Below are 6,777 nucleotides of genomic sequence, written 5' to 3'. Positions count from 1 at the left end.
TAGTAGGGTCGACTATCTCGGTGGATTTTTTTTTTAGGATATTTTTTTTGTGGGTTTTTTTGGGGGGTGGGATTTTTCGGGGTTTTTTAGTTGAGGGTTGTTATTGTTTTGGAGATTAGAGATTTTGGGACGGGGGTCTGTCCCTCCCAGTGCCAAATGATTGATATATCAAATGCTGTGGCATGCAGTGTCCTGTTTGTGGCAAATTACACACAAGAACAAACATTATTTAGGGGTTAACTATAAATGTTGTATTTTACCATTATATAGGTTGTATTTTACCATTTGCGGACGTTAATGCTGGTTTTGCTGTCGCAAATTCAATTTTTACCGCCGACTTCGGAAACGGGATGTAAAACATTTGATAATTCTGACATAGTCTTAGAGATTTAGCTCAGTCGGTTGAGCGCTCGTCTAAGGTGCTTGTGTCGCAGGATCGAACAACCTCGGTGGATCCATTCAGCCGATTGGATTTTTCTCGTTCCAACCAATGCACCACAACTGATCAAAGAGTGTTGTATGTGCTTTCCTGTCTGTGTGAAAGTGCATATAAAAGATTCTTTGCTGCATTAGCGGGTTTCCTCTAATCACTATAATTCAAAGAAAGTGCATATAAAAGATCTCTTGTTACTAATGACAAATTGTAGCAGGTTTCTTCTATGAGACTGTAAGTCAGAATTACCAAATGTTTGACATCCAATAGCCGATGATTAATTAATCAATAGACAATAATGTAACACTAACAGAAAGCTAAATGTACCTCAGTGTTATAGTATCTCGCGGAATACTTTCGTTTTGACCGGCCTCGGTGGCGTCGTGGTTAGACCATCGGTCTACAGGCTGGTGGGTAATGGGTTCGGATCCCAGTCGAGGCATGGGATTTTTAATCCAGATACCGACTCCAAACCCTGAGTGAGTGCTCCGCAAGGCTCAATGGGTAGGTGTAAACCACCTGCACCGACTAGTGATCCATAACTGGTTCAACAAAGGCCATGGTTTGTGCTATCCTGCCTGTGGGAAGCGCTAATAAAAGATCACTTGCTGCTAATCGGAAAGAGTAGCCCATGTAGTGGCGACAGCGGGTTTCCTCTCAAAATCTGTGTGGTCCTTAACCACATGTCTGACGCCATATAACCGTAAATAAAATGTGTTGAGTACGTCGTTAAATAAAACATTTCTTTCTTTACTTTCGTTTCGAAATAGATTAGCAACATGAATTCTGTGAGTGAAACAAAATGCGCTAAAAAACTAAAACCCACGTGACTTTAAATTTACATGTGTATTATTCAACCTCAAGGAATTCTTAGTTTTATAAAAATAGATTAGAAACCCGACTTATGCGATGAAGGGACAGGACGTAGCCCAGTGGTAAAGCGCTCGTCTGATGCGCGGTCGATGTGGGATCGATCCCCGTCGGTGGGCCAATTGAGCTATTTCTCGTCCCAGCCAGTGCACCACGACTGATATACTAAAAGCCGTGGCATGTGATATCCTGTCTACAGGATGGTGCATATAAAAGATACCATGTTGCATTAGGAAAAAAATGTAGCGGGTTTTCTCTGACGACTACGTGTCAGAATTAACCAAACATTTGACATCCAATAGCCGATGATTAATTAATCAATGTGCTCTAGTGGTGTTGTTAAAAAAAATCTTGAAATCTTGAAATAAAATTGACCAAGCGGAATGACGTAATTCTCTCTCTCTCTCTCTCTCTCTCTCTCTCTCTCTCTCTCTCTCTCTCTCTCTCTCTCTCTCTCTCTCTCTCTCCCTCCCCTCCCTCCCTCCCTCCCCTCTCCTCTCTCTCTCTCTCTCTCTCTCTCTCTCTCTCTCTCTCTCTCTCTCTCTCTCTCTCTCTCTCTCTCTGTCATCGAAAACATCGAAGAGCAGTGAAAAGTTAAAGTTTGTGTTTGTTTTGTTTAACGACACCACTAGAAGACATTGATTTATTATCATCGGCTATTTGATGTCAAACATTTGGTGGTGTCGTTAAAGGGACATTCCTGAGTTTGCTGCACTTTTTAAGAAGTTATCGACTAACAGAGACTTTTTAACGATTGTAGTTACATATAAAATATATGTTTTCTGCATAAAATATTAGTGGCTGTATATTAAACGTGTTTCTGATCGTTCTAATATTTGTACTAGGTTAAATTTCATTTTATTTCCTAAAAAAGACTTTTTCGCACGTACGAAATTATTTGAAGACAAAATCCAGTTTGCGCTTCTTACAAAATAATATTAAGATGACCAGAAACACATTGAATATACAGACACTGATATTCTAAACAAGAAAATATATTTAATATGTAAGTTTAATCGTATAAATATTTTATTAGTCGGAAACATCTTACAATGCAGCAAACTCAGGAATCTTCCTTTAAACAAAACAAACTTTAAATTGGGTCTATTTGATATCGAAATAAGGGACATATTCAAATTGTAATCAGAATGTACGTCCTAGTTCATGCGCGATGGCATTTTAGCTCCAAATGCGGTTTTACGTCATAGCAAAAAAAGCCCGGAAAAAATTTAACGTCATACCGCCGGAAATTAAAAATAATAATACTAATAATGACCTCTTTTTTCTGCTTGCAGGTAAACAACTTCTTATCAAGAAAGCAATGGAAGAGATCGAGAATATCACCTCTTATTCTTCACATTCTGTCACAAATGAACTCCAGGATACAAAATCAGCGCCCCTCTCGGCATATTCTGCTCGACAAACTCCGGCCGCAGAAACGACAGTTGCAATGCTATTGGTCGATGGTCTCGTGTTTTTGAAACGGCTTGCCATTGGCGATCTAGCCGTCACGTGGTCTGCTGCCAGCTGTTTATTGGTCGGATTTATTTCGAAATGTAATATGTGTTATGGGATACTTCGTTAATGCCTTTATTTCGGATTTTTAGAAGCTCAAGGTCTCATTCTAGTGATTATAAAATTATTTCTGTTTCACAAAATTTGAAGAAAACGTTTTCGTGACATGTTGAGCAGGCATAACAGTAAGGGATCTAAGGTCCTAAGCTCAAATAGAGAATTTAAATCATGTTAAATTTATCAGTAATTAGTTTCAAAAATATAGTAGTATGTTTGTTTTGATTATTGGTAATGAATTTTATTACCGGAAGTGGTAGTTTATATCGTTATATTACGATTGGAACCGAGTGTATAATTCTGATTTGTTTTCCGAATGAACGCGGAACATGGCGAAATGTTACGAAATTTACTGATAAATGTTCACTTCGCCTATTTTTATCAAACTTCTCCCCTTTCTTCTGGAAAGGGAGAAGCCACTTTTTTCCATTATAGATTAGGGTCTGATTATGATGACTTCTAAATCGGGTTTTCTGTCATTTTAAAATATGGGTGAATTAAGTGGGGTCAGCTCTCTCCTGGACCGAGTTACTGGTGGGCCGGGGGAGCCCATGTCTGAACCCTGAATAAACATGGGCATGTGAAACTTATGTAGATTGGTTTATGGGAGTAGGGAGTGACCTATAGTCCTTCCCACAGAGAAGGCCTTTTTGTATACTATAGTAAAGTACTCTTATAACGAACCAGAAGGGACCCTGGTAGTTAGTTCATTATAGCAGTAGTTCGTTGTACACAATTGTACAAGTTGGTTATTAATGTATAGGGAGATAAAACGGGACTTTAATATCAGTTCGTTATATGCAGCAAGTCGTTCTAAGCATGTTCGTTATAAGTATACTTTATAGAATTTACCACAAGTTATTTATTTCTCAGCCGATTGTTTTCTAAATTGCACACAAAAATAATTGTTGTTGGGCTGGGGGGGGGGGTTTCGGAGGGGGGCGGGTGGGAGTATTTCCGAAACACTCTTACTTTTGTTTATTACGTCAAACCAAACTGAAATTATTTACAAAACACATTTTTATAGGAGGATGGGACAGACTATAGTGATCCTATCTTTGATACACCCTGCTTGCTTCCTCCTCCCCTACCTTCCGATCACCCCTCCCTCCGATCATCCCTCCCTCGACGGTCCTATTGCAATCTGATGGAACATTACAATAACCTGTTTGTTTTTTCTTTAAAATCAGTGCCCGCAGTCACTTTTAATTGCGGCTTATTAATAACTGCACATGTTCAGCACTCACACTGGAAACAACTTTGTTTCAGCCGATTTTCACATTTTTAGAGAAAATGTTGTTAGCCAAATGCTAAATGTTGTAGCCATTTTGTATTTAAAAAATTAACAAGTGGCTAATTTAGCAATGGAGAGGGTGGGCCCTGGATATTGTTTTATCTACCCCAGTTTTAAAACGGTTTTTTAATTTTAATTTTAATTTTTTATTATTTTTTTTATTATTTTTTTGTTGTTGTAAATATCAGTTTCATTTGACAGAACAAGAAATGTAGAAGTGTTTTGGAAAGAAAACACCTTTATTTCTGAGTGCAATTTAAAAAAAAGAAGAAGATTGTAATGCACATCATAGTAAGAAAATCATTTGGATTTCCGTTAGCTGTTTTTGTTTGTTTTGTTTTTATGTCAGTTAAAATGATCAATGTTTTGTGGACATTTTAGGCCTATTTTGACAGAATTGTTACATATTAAATTCTATCATGAAAAATATATGTAATAACATTCTTTTTTCTTTCTTTTTTTGTTCAGTATGTCACAAAGTTAGATATCTGTTATGAATATGTGTATCAGTTATGAGTGAGTGTGTATATTAGTTGTGCGTATATTAGTTATGAATATGTATTATCAGTTAATGAATATGTATTATCAGTTAATGTATTGTCATGTTACTCTTCGAAATAAATGAGATCAATGCGTATTATGGTCACGTGGTTTTTGCTTTGTCCATATTCGACAAAGTTTAAAGTTTGTTTTGTTTAACGACACCACTAGAGCACATTGATTTATTAATCATCGGCTATTGGATGTCAAACATTTGGTAATTTTGACGTACTGTCTTAGAGAGAAAACCCGCTATATTTTTCCATTGGTATGGAGGGATATTTTATATGCACCATCCCACAGACAGGATAGCACATACCACGGCCTTTGATATAAAAGTGGTGCACTGGCTGGAAAGACAAATAACGCAATGGGCCCACCGACGGGGATCGATCCTAAACCGACAGTGCTTCAAGCGGGCGCTTTACTACTGGGCTACGTCCCGTCCCTTATATTCGAGACAGAGATGTAGCTCAGTGGTAGAGTGTTCGCCTGATGTGAGAAGGGTCGTAGGATCAATGCCCCCTCCGTAAACACATTCATTTAATTTTCGTTTAGGGCGGGATCTAGCTTAGTCGGTTGAGTGCTTGCTTGTGGAGCTTGGTGGATCTATTCAACTGATTGGGTTTTTTTTTTCTTTCAAAGACTGGTGTGTGGTTTCCTGTCTGTGGGAAAGTGCAAATAAAAGAGCCCTTGCTGCTAATGGAAATGTGTAGCGGATTTCTTCTGACGACTACATGTCAGAATTACCAAATGGTGTCGTTAAACAAAACCATCTTTATTTTTCGTTTCAAACACTGTACACAAATGGGGTCTAATTCCAAAACGTTGTAGGATAAAATCACCTCCTGCAGTGGACCCAATATCTAATTAATTGTCCCCGTCCCAAGCAGTGTACCACGACTGGTATATCAAAGGTCATGGTTTGTGCTGTTCTGTCTGTGGAAAATGCATATAAAAGATCCCTTGCTATTAATGGGAAAATGTCTGAGGAAAAGTCAAGAAAGTGCATATATCCGTTGCTATTAATTGGAAAATTAAGCGACGTTCCTCTCTAATACTATAAGTCATCCAATAGCCATTGATATATTAAATCAATATACTCTAGTGGTTTCATTAAACAAAACAAACTTTTAATTTTAATTCAATAAACTCTCGCAGTGCAGTGCAAACAGACAGGCAAGTACGAAACGGTGTTGCTTATAAGAGTTTATAAGAGCTTACGCGAGTTTACGCGAGCTTCGTGATTAGAGAGAGGTATAAGAACCACACCTTCATTCCCCGGCGTGTTTCTTCGTTTTGGCTTAATATAGTCTGTTTTAGGAAGTAGGTCTTCTGTGAAAATATCATACAAAATACTCATATGAAATTCCTTAGCAAATCTTTCTTTGATGAGTACATTTCATTTCATTTCAACTTATTTTCGTGCTTATATGCCATTAAGGTTCAAGCACGTTGTCCTGGGCACGCATCTCGATTATCTGGGCTGTCTGTCCGGAACAGTGGGTTAGTCGTTAGTGGCTAGTGGTTAGTGACAGAGAAGAGGGTGTAGTGGCCTTGCATCTACCCATTGAGCTCTTAAGAACTCGCTCTGGGATGGAGCCGGTACCGTGTTGCGTACCCTGTACCAACCAGCCTGTAGTCCGATGGCTTAACCACGACACCACTGAGGCCGGTGATGAGTATAAATAGGCTGACCTCTGTAACATTTAAATAACTCTGTTTGAAGTTATTTGTTATTTTTAATACAACATGTTAACAGCATATAGTGCACATGTACGCTGCCACTTACTTAAGGAATGGAATATTTTATTTAATGACGCACTCAACACATTTTATTTACGGTTATATGGCGTCAGATATATGGTTAAGGGCCACACATATATTGAGCGAAGAAACCAGCTGTCGACACTTCATGGGCTACTCTTTTTGATTAGCAGCAAGGGATCGTTTATATGCACCATCCTACAGACAGGGTAGTATATACCACGGCTTTTGATACGCTAGTCGTGGTGCACTGGCTGGAAAGAGAAATAGTCCAATGGGCCCACCGACGGGGATCCATCCC

At 38.5% G+C, this 6,777-nt stretch overlaps 1 long non-coding RNA gene across 1 annotated transcript in view; it reads left to right on the top strand.

The window, feature by feature from the left end:
- Positions 1-4,804, top strand: part of LOC121390735 — a 74,960-nt gene extending 70,156 nt beyond the window's left edge. Inside the window, exon 2 of the long non-coding RNA XR_005960252.1 lies at positions 2,599-4,804. This is a non-coding gene — a long non-coding RNA (uncharacterized LOC121390735). The remainder of the gene's footprint in view (positions 1-2,598) is intronic.
- The last annotated feature ends 1,973 nt before the right edge of the window (positions 4,805-6,777 follow it).

This window comes from Gigantopelta aegis, chromosome 15 (assembly GCF_016097555.1).
Source record: "Gigantopelta aegis isolate Gae_Host chromosome 15, Gae_host_genome, whole genome shotgun sequence".
NCBI lineage: Eukaryota > Metazoa > Mollusca > Gastropoda > Neomphalida > Peltospiridae > Gigantopelta > Gigantopelta aegis.
The sequence above is the reverse complement of the archived record's forward strand: the minus strand, read 5'-3'. Positions and strand labels throughout refer to the sequence as shown.